Consider the following 10,760-nt stretch of genomic DNA (forward strand, 5'->3'; position numbering starts at 1 on the left):
GTCCGCACGCTTAATGTTCGATGACGATTTTATATTATATGAGTTATGTGATTTGGTGACCGAATGTTGTTCGGAGTCCCATATGAGATCACAGAAATGACGAGGAGTCTCGAAATGGTCTAGAGGTAAAGATTCATATATTGGACAATGATATTCAGACACCGAAAGTGTTCTGGGGGTACCGGGTACATATCGGGTCATCGGAAAGGGTTCCGGGCATTCCCCCGGCAACTACATGGGCCTAATGGGCCAAGAAGGGGACAGACCAGCCCCTAGGGGGCTGGTGCGCCCCATGTAGGCCAAAATAAGGGGGGAAGGAAAGAGGGGAAGAGATAAAGGGAGGGGAGCAATTCGGCCTCCTCCTTCCTTCTCTCCTCCCTCCTCCTTCCTTCCCCCTCCAGATGAATATGGAAGGGGGAGGCCGAATTGGGAGGCGCCCAAGTAGGATTCCTCCTACTTGAAGCGCCCCCTTGGCTACCTCTCCCCCCTCCAACCTATATATATATGAGGGGGCACCGCTAGAACACACAACAACGATTGTTAGCCGTGTGCAGCGCCCCCCTCCACAGTTTACGCCTCTGGTCATATTGTCGTAGTGCTTAGGCGAAGCCCTGCGCAGATCACTTCACCATCACCGTCACCACACCGTCGTGCTAACTAAACTCTCCCTCAACACTTTGTTGGATCAAGAGTTTGAGGGTGGTCATTGAGCTGAACGTGTGTAGGACTCGGAGGTGCCGTACGTTCGGTGCTTGGTCGGACGGAACGAGAAGAAGTTCGACTACATCAACCGCATTGTCAAACTCTTTCGCTTTCGGTCTATGAGGGTACGTAGACACACTCTCCCCCTCTCGTTGCTATGCAACTGCTAGATAGATCTTGCGTGAGCATAGGAAAATTTTGAAATTGCATGCTATGTTTCCCAACAAAAGGGAACCACACAAGAAGTGACTCAAACCCACACAAATGACCTCAATACCAACAACAACCATTGATCGTGAGGGGAGGGCGGTGGCCGGAGCCACCTATGTTTGAGTTAAAAGGATGGCACCGGGAAGATTTTAACCTTGGTCCCATGACCAGAACTCATCTTTGAAGCACAAGTACAATAAAATATGGCTAATGTGAAAGATTAGATTGATTTATGCATAATGGGGGGAGGGAGAGTTCATTGATAGAACAACACTCCCCCTATGCCCATGCCTACATCTAGAACAAGATGTGATGATGAGTGTGGTGGGGTGTGCTTAGATTCAAGCCACATTGCTCAAATCAATGATATTTAGCTCATGCCTTAACTCGCGAAATCTTGCTTCGTCTAGAGGCTTGGTGAAGATATCCGCTAGTTGCTCTTGAGTGTTGATGTAGATGATCTCAATATCTCCATGCTTGATGTGATCCCTAATGAAATGATGACAAATCTCAATATGCTTCGTCTTGCTATGTTGCACCGGATTGTGAGAGATCTTGATAGCACTTTCATTGTCACATAGAAGAGGCACTTTGTCACAAGTGACACCGTAATCCTTCAAAGTTTGCCTCATCCATAGCAATTGTGCACAAAAACTTGCGGCGGCTAAATATTGCTTCTTCGAAGACCAACTCACCAAAGAGCGACTAATGAATTGACACCCTCCGGAAGTTGACTTCCCTTCCACACAATCTCCCGCCCAATCCGAGTCCGAGTAACCCATGAGATCGAAGTTTGCTCCTTTGGTGTACCATAAGCCAAAGTTTGAGGTATGAGCCAAATATCGAAAGATTCACTTGACCGGCACATAGTGGCTTTCCTTAGGTGCGGCTTGAAACCGTGCACAAATTCCCACACTCAACATGATATCCGGTCCAGATGCACAAAGGTAAAGAAATGATCCAATCATGGAACGATATACCTTTTGATCCACCGCTTTACCATTGGGATCACTGTCAAGCTTGCATTTGGTTGGCATGGGGAACTTGACCGGCCTTACATCATCTAGCTTGAATTTCTTGAGCATGTCTTGGGTATACTTGGCTTGGTTGATTAATGTTCCTTCTCTACTTTGCTTGACTCCGAACCCGAGAATGAACTTCGACTCTCCCATCATAGACATCTCAAACTTCGCAGTCATTAGTGCGGCAAACTCATCATTGGAAGATTTGTTAGGAGAACCAAAAATAATATCATCAACATGTAGTTGACATACGAACAAATCCCCTTTGACCCTCTTAGTAAAAAGAGTGGAATCGATTTTCCCAATTTGAAACCCACGATCTTGTAACAACTCGGTAAGGTGCTCATACCATGCACGTGGGGCTTGTTTGAGGCTATAGAGCACCTTTTTGAGTTTGTATACATGAGTGGGGAGCTTGGGATCCTCAGATCCCGGAGGTTGTTTGACATACAACAACTCATTCAACAGACCATTAAGGAATGCACTCTTCACATCCACTAGGGGTTGGGGCGCCACCTCGTGGCGCCTCCTGAGATAAAGTTCGGCGGTGCCTGGTAGGTGGCCGCATCTTTCACTTGCTTTCTGTGGTCTAGGCAACACATGCACTGACAAATGTTGCTGAATTGATGAAAGTAGCTAAATTACTTAGCATTGGTACATGCATATACACCCTTTTCACTTCTCGTAGCACATGCCAATGGATAGCAATAAAATAACACTGACAGGAGCACGCTGCCGCTTCTTGAAAAACAAAGATACAACACAGAAGTATAGTGCACCTACAAAACTGATCATGTAAGCTACACTTATGAAAAGAGAGCAAATAGCACATCAAAAGCAGATGCCCGGAATGACAGGTTGAAAAGCTAGATCAGCACGGAGGAGGGCGTCATCATGCCGGCAGCACCATTAGTTGCACGGTGCTGGTTGGACGTCCGCGAGGATGGTGGTGTTTGATCCCGCCGAGCTAAACAAAGGAAGATGCTCTCAAATTGTGTGGTTAGAATAAAATGTTAAGTGAGGTTTGATAGAAAAGCAGAGCTAAACATAAGAAGATTGCACTAAGTAAGATAAAGTAAACAATGAAAGTTGAAAGTAAAGCAAACAATAATAGAATTTAGGTTGTAGATTACAAGATTATCATAAACTACAGTAGATGAAAAGCAAATCCTATTCAGTTAGAAACAATCATACACTCAATGACAAGCATTGAAAGTGTCAAGTGAAGAATTGTCAGTTTGGTGATGCCTAATGAAATATTCCCATGGTATTTTATAAATGCTTGATGGATCAGATTAGTTTATGCTGTCAACACTGGAAATTATACATGAAGAAAAAATACACAAATGATCAATATTAAAAATTTGGCCTTAGTGTTGTAGAGTTTGTGCGTGGTATAAAAATAGCAGTACCAAAGCCCTATCTAATTTTCCAAGTAGTCAGTAATATATTTCACATAAGGATAACAAAATTCATGGATCTACTATTGGGAGTAGCTCAAGGACTAAAAACCAACATAGTTTGAAGAAATGTAGTCATGTGGTAAGAGAAATTAGTCAATACTGCAGTGGATGAATTTAACTGTAAAATGCAAGACGAATATATAGTGCAGTAGATGAAAACGAAACGCTGAGTTAGAAGTTTCTTGTCATTGTGAAAACAAATTCTTAAAGACACTAGTTTGAAGCTGCAATACATAAAATACTTGATGACCGATGAACAAACATATGAGAGTCAAGGTACCATGACCAGGAGTCGCGGGGAAGTGAGTTCTCTGGCTACCAAGTCAATAGCTTTAGGAACACATGCTACATCCTGGTTACGAAATGATATTGTCGCTAGTTATCAGTCACCACAGTAGAATAGCTTAACTATGAAATATTGTGGTTTCTGTGTATAATAACACCAACTTATCCAATCTAGCAATAACTGATAAGTGAAGTGCATGGTTTAAGTTATTACCAGAAAAAGGAAAGCTAGTAACTTCATTTGCATGTATTCCCAACCAAGAGATAACAGTAAAATAAAACTTTTTTTTGCGGGGCAGTAAAATAAAACTTGCACATAACAGGAAACACATCATGCATAACAGGCTTGCTTATAAAAAACATAAATGATACTTTAGCCAAGAAAAAAAATAGATGATACTTACAGTCGAGGTATGATTCCAAAAATGCCTTTGTTACTGTGAACATCCTTGAAAGTGGAGATTGACTTGATTCAGTCAAATTCATTTACGAGGGGATCTGCACAAAGTATACCATAATTCAGGCACTAATATGATTACTAATGCAAATAGAAAATATTTTCTGGTGCTATCAGAATTTGAATAATCGAAAAATTGAATTACATGGTCATGACACTGCATTATTAGTAACCACGATGATGAACGGAATCGGCACCGAGTGACAAGTAGTGGTAAAGAGGAGAAAATTAGAAGTAGGAGAAGAACGAACCATCATCGAAACTCACAAGTCATTCTCATCGGCTTGGTAAAGATTCCCATGAATCAACCACTGAGGTGACAATGACAATTAGGTACAGGAGAGTGTGGGCTTAGTAACGATTCCTATGAATCAACCACCGAGTTTCAAATTAAGAACAGGCGGGCACATGATCCAGCCGGCCTGTAGGTTGTCGATCCTCCAGAATCCAACCTGCAAAACCAAGCACCCATGACAGCTCTAGTAGCATGGGCAGGCCAACAACTTACAACAGCAAGAAGATAGAATAGTGACATTAACCCTGAAAAATTAAACAAGTATCCGTCTGAACCCCAACCTTTCTCCTCTTTCCACCAGTCTGGGAATTTTTTTCCGTTATGAAACAACATTAGAAAACTCACAACCTGAGAGAACAAACATGCCATGCTTAGCAGCAAAACACTATTTACTCTAATTGTTATGCCAAAATCAAAACAGGTACACAAAGTAGTAGTACTCCATCAAACAGAACAAAACGTAGTAGCTACAGCCTATAGGAGAGCAGGTAGTCGGGTACTCATGGGCCGCCTGGCGTTGTAGCTGTTGTCGCTGTCATACCCATCCCCATTCATGCTGGGGGTGTGGAGCCGTGCAACAGCGTGGCTGCAGCATAGGTCGCCCCGCTGTTCATGGAACTGCCGAGCTGCTATGGCGCGGCCGACAGCATCCTCGCCTCTCCGACGGCAGCAGGGACCGGGACGGGCGCTGCATCCCGATCAGGCCTCAGCTCCCATCCTCCTATTGCTCTGGTGGATTACCCTGCAGGATACACCGAAAAGCTTTGTCATCTCAAGCATCAGCATGAACTATTGAAGCACACGTATAACATAGGATTGAACTGAAGGTTAGCACCACAGATGCACATGACTAAACTAAAATATATATAACACTACTTATGCAAACACCACGGCAGCATGCAGCAATTCAGCTGAAAGCTTAGTATTCTTATGTTCTGAACATCTAAAAACTTATTCCCAAATGTCATTATGTTCCTTAATCAGACAGTGGTCCATTTTATAAGGGAGAAATTGCGTCCATTTTCATCAAAGAACTGCAGCATTAACGAAACCAGAGTGTACCAGTTTGTGTAATAGTACCGATTTAATCCTCCTGGACGCTTGCGGATCCGGCTTCACTGCACTCTTCGGACTGCGCCAGCTCGCTATCCCTGCTATTCGCATCTTACGCAGTGGTGCCGCCGCCATCCAAATGCACCGGCACTGACAAATCTTGTCTCCTCGTCGGATACCCACATCGCTTATCTCATTCAGATTCGAGCCCGCTGGCCAACTACATCCGAAAAGATTGGCAGCCTGCCATAAAAGTGGGGTTAAACCACAACACATTAGTAAAAACAACATCTGCAGAACCACCGCTACATGGATTCACAAAAAAGGCCTCACCTAAAGACCGGATCCACACGGAAATTGTCGGGGGCGCTAGAGGCGTCGGGCTTGAGGTCTGGCTTCCAGCCAGATGGCGTCCAACTCGGCGAGGGACGCGGTGTTGCTTCACCATGGGCCAGAGCTGAGGGGGAGGGGGTGCGGCGTGCGGGGCGTGGAGGCGGCGGAGAACAACAGGGAGTGGTTGCGGCGAGGGAAGGGGTGGAAGAGGCGAGGAAGTTGTTTGCCTTCGTGGGGAAGGCAAATCCTCGGCAGGAGGTGCTATCTGGCCACGAACGAGGCGCTCCTGCCCAACCCATTCACATCCAACCGGAACTGAAAGCACTATTCATGCATTGGCGTGTACTGAAGCTGACTTGGACACGGCGAGCGAGCACACATTGCGCGACTGTTAAAGGGTTCTATTTGTTGCAATTCAAAATCATGATGAGATGCATATGCAAGCAACATGCAAATAGATTCAAGACGAGCTACGGGGGCAAAGGTTTCACCGTAGTCGATGCCCTCGACTTGGGAGTAGCCTTGTGCCACCAATCTTGCCTTGTTTCAAACATCCACACCATTCGCATCTTGCTTGTTATTCAAGATCCATTTGGTCTCGATGAAATTATGTCCCTCCATTGGCCTTGGCACTAATTCCCAAACTTGATTGTGCTCGAAGTTGTTGAGTTCATCGTGCATAGCTTCAAGCCAATCCACATCATCAAGTGCCTCATGTACCTTTTGGGCTTCAACACGCGAAACAAACGTGTGATGCTCACAAAATTTTGACAATTGTTTATGAGTAGTTACCCCTTTTCTCAAGCTCCCAAGCACAAAAAGTTCCTTGATGGGCATTTGAGGATCATCTTGCACATCTTGAGCACCATATTGAGTTTGCTCTTGATCTTGAGCACCGTCTTGAGCTTGCTCTTGACCTTAATCTTGCTCTTGATCTTGAATGAGCTCGGAGGCATGAAATTGATCTTGGACATCATTTGGTGCATCACCATCTCCATGGAGTTGATCTTGCCCTTGATCTTGTTCATTGGGTTGAGGGCCTTCACTTTGTTCTTCAGAAGCGTGTGGGTCTAGCGTAGATGATGGATCCACTTGAGTAGAGCATTGTCCTTCTCCTTCGGCCACAAGGGGTTCCTTAATAGGGAGTATTTGACCAATCCCCATTCTTCTTATGGCTTTGGGGGGGATTTCATCACCTACATCACAAAGACCACTGTGCTCCACTTGGGAGCCGTTATTTTCATCAAACTCCATGTTACACGTTTCCTCAATGAGTCCGTGGACTTGTTGAGGACATGGTAAGCATGAGAGTTTGTTGCATAACCAACAAATATGCCCTCTTGAGCTCTAGGTTCGAATTTAGACAAACAAACACCTTTCTTGAGAATGAAACACTTACAACCGAATACCCGGAAGTAAGGTTAGGCTTGTTGTTGGTAAGTATCTCATATGGAGTCTTGTTCAAGCCTTTGTGGAGATAGAGTCGATTGGATGCATGGCAAGCAGTGTTGATGGCTTTAGCCCAAAAGTTGTACGGAGATTTGAATTCTGCCATCATGGTCCTTGCCGCATCCATCAACGTCTAGTTCTTCCTCTCCGCCACACTATTTTGTTGAGGGGTATAGGGTGCGGCATATTGGTGTTTGATCCCCTCGTCACTAAGAAACTCATCCAAGGTGTAGTTCTTGAATTTGGTGTCGTTGTCACTTCTAATCATCAAGATCTTTGCTTCTAGTTGACGTTGAGCTTCATTTGCAAAGTTGATTTGAGTCTCACTCTTCCTCTTGAATAAATATACCCATGTATATCTTGAGTAGTCAACCACAATCACCAAGCAATACTTTCTTCCACCAAGACTATTAAAGGATGGAGGTCCAAAGAGATCCATGTGAAGGAGCTCCAAGGGCCTCTTCGAGTAGATGATAGTCGAGGGTCGGTGAGCCGTTTCATGAAGATTTCCTTCGATACAAGCACTGCAAGCATGATCTTTGGCAAAACTCACATTTGTTAGTCCGCGGACGTGATCCCCTTTGAGGAGACTTTGCAAAGATCTCATATTGACATGGGATAGTCGGCAATGCCAAAGCCAACCCACATCAACTTTAGCAATTAGGCAAGTCACGGTCTTAGTGGGTCGCTCCGAAAAGTTCACCACATAGAGACCATTCTCGACATGCCCAACAAAGGTTACTTTAAGAGTCTTTCTCCACAAAAGGGCCATGGTATCAATATCAAAGAATGTTGTGAAGCCCATAAGTGCAAGTTGATGAACGGAAAGTAAATTGTATGCAAGGGACTCAACAAGCATGACCTTCTCAATAGATAAATCTTGTGAGATGACCACCTTGCCAAGCCCCAATACCTTAGAAGTTGAAGCATCACCGAATTGGACATGGGTGGGCATAGATGGAATTGGATTCACATCCACCACCAAGTTCTTGCTCCCAGTCATATTATTTATTGCTCCACTATCGAGCAACCATGACACCCCCTCCCCCCCGGAAGCAAACTCCTACAAGAGATCAATGCTTGAATTTAGGTACCCATTTTTGAATGGGTCCTTTGATGTTAGTAACTAGGGTGTTAGGTACCCAAATAGACCATTCAATGTACTCATAAGAAGAACCAACAAATTTAGCATAAACACGCCCATCACTAGCATGGCACAAAACATAAGAGGGGTTAAAGTCACCGGCTTCATTGCTAGGGGCGGTTTTGCCCTTCTTGGCATTACCACCCACTTCCTTGTTATTCTTCTTCTCATGATCACACTCACCCGCCTTGACAAAGGTGTCGTTGAGCAGGAGAGATTGCTTGGTCTTGTTCTTCTTCTTCTTTTTCTTCTTTGACTTGGGTACAAACCGCCAAGTCCTTCCTTTCCTACAACTTCATTTTGATTGCTCAAAAGGTCATTGAGGTTCTTCTCGCCTTGTATGCAAGCCACAAGGCCCTTCTCAAGTTGCTCTTTCAACTTAGCATTTTCCTCCACGAGATGCACATGCTCGCAACAAGGGTTAGTAGCATGGGCATTATCAATTAGAACGAATGGAGAGCTGGACAACAACAGTACGGTGGATGGCTCTCCTCTCCACCCTCCACCCTCCTCCCTCTCCTCTCCCACCTGCTCCACACCACACACCATGGATCTAGCCTATGATTTGCTCCATGGAAGGTCTCATACATTGGGATTTCAAGCCTGGCCTTGCGGTTGCAGATCAGGAACGTTGACGTTATGGAGAAATGGTTCATTTTTATCCCTCCCACAACACAAAGGAGTTCTTCTTCGTAGTTTCTTTCTCCTCGGCTTCCTTTCCCCTCTCTAAGGATTCAGTGGGCGTAGCTCTACAATGTTGCATTGATGGCCACCACAAAGGGTTTATGGTTTCTCGGCTCAATGAGAGATCTTTTCGTTTCTCAGTGGCGAGTAACAAAGTTGGTCACTACATTCATGGCCTCAAGGATCGTATTTGGCCAGATTTCATTTGCCACTTCCACTTGTTCAATGGCCTTTTCAATGGTTACAAACATTTTGATTCACAATGGCATGCAGACAAGGAATTGCTAGACATCTCCACTAGAAATCCCATGGCGATCAAAACTCACATATGTTCTCCAATGAAGGTTGATACTTTGAGTTCTACATCGGATCACCCTCTCAGCAAATTCAAGTTGGCACCTATTGATTTCATGGCTTTCTCCAACAAACATTTTGCTGAAGCTTCATCTTCTGTCCCAGTTGATCAGGGTGTCAAGGATACGGCTCATCCCTCTGTTCATACGAAATTGAATTCAACTTCATTTCAGCCCGACCGTTCTCACCTTGAGTTAATGCAGCGGTATCTCGGGCAGGAGGAATTAGAGGTTGCTCATGAGGGGCATATATTCTCTTGGGTAGCTTTCAATGCTCTATTAAGGCCCAATACCTGACTTTACCGCAGAGTTTTCTTAAGTCTGCGTTCAAATATGCACCCCCGCATAAATCTTGGCCTCCCTTTCTCAGCTTTTAGCATATGGCAGATTTGGCACAAGCCCACTATTTAGAGGAGGATATCAAGGAAATATCCGATAATTGGGCCTCCCTCTGCTCTAAATTCCTCCAATGGGGCCATAAAAAGATTTCATGCCAAGCCCGGTTAATCTGCATCAAATGCTCCGCACGTGACCACAAGGCTTTTAATTGCCCTCTGAATGCACCACAACAGCCTACTTTTAGTCAACAATCGCTTGACACCGGGAATCACTTCAATCAACACGTCAATTATGCACCCTTGGATCCTCCTCGCCATATCAAGCAGAAGAGCTCCACTATGCGATGTCCATCGTGTGGATTCTATGGGCATGTGGAGCGCCAGTGCCTTTGAAAAATCCTAGCCCCAAAACAGAGGTGGGTCCCCAAATCATCTCTAGTTGCCCATTCTACCCCTCACGCTACGTCTTCCACCTCGATTGCCCAAATTCCACCCTGCTGCTACACTCCACCGCTCCCTGCCACCACTCTGCATTCACCACCATTGACGCCGCCAGCTACCATCTCGTCGACTATGGCGAACTACCCTCTGAATCGCGTCCCCTTCCTGCCGCTGGGCTTTGCGGTGGAACCTGGCCCTGCGGACCACCTGGTGAGGTCAGGAATGGTGGTCGGGTCAATCGCGCCGCTCAACCACGACTTCTTGGCCATCCCAGAGGCCAGCCACTATGTTCTCCTCCATCGACGGGCTGCCATTCGCACTCAAGTTGAAGGTTTGCTTCACGAGGCTCAACTCTTTACTACTGAATCTAGTGACCATCCATTCGGAATAGGGGTTTTTGGTTTCGTGGATTCTTTCATGCGTGACACTGTTGTCGCCACTCCCCTGGAACTGGAAGATGAAGATCTGTTGATTTCCTTTGTGCCCCACAATGAAGCCCTGAACAGACGTACAACTTCTTTTGGGCCGGAG

This window comes from Triticum aestivum, chromosome 7A (genome assembly GCF_018294505.1).
Source record: "Triticum aestivum cultivar Chinese Spring chromosome 7A, IWGSC CS RefSeq v2.1, whole genome shotgun sequence".
In the NCBI taxonomy this organism is placed as follows: Eukaryota; Viridiplantae; Streptophyta; class Magnoliopsida; order Poales; family Poaceae; genus Triticum; species Triticum aestivum.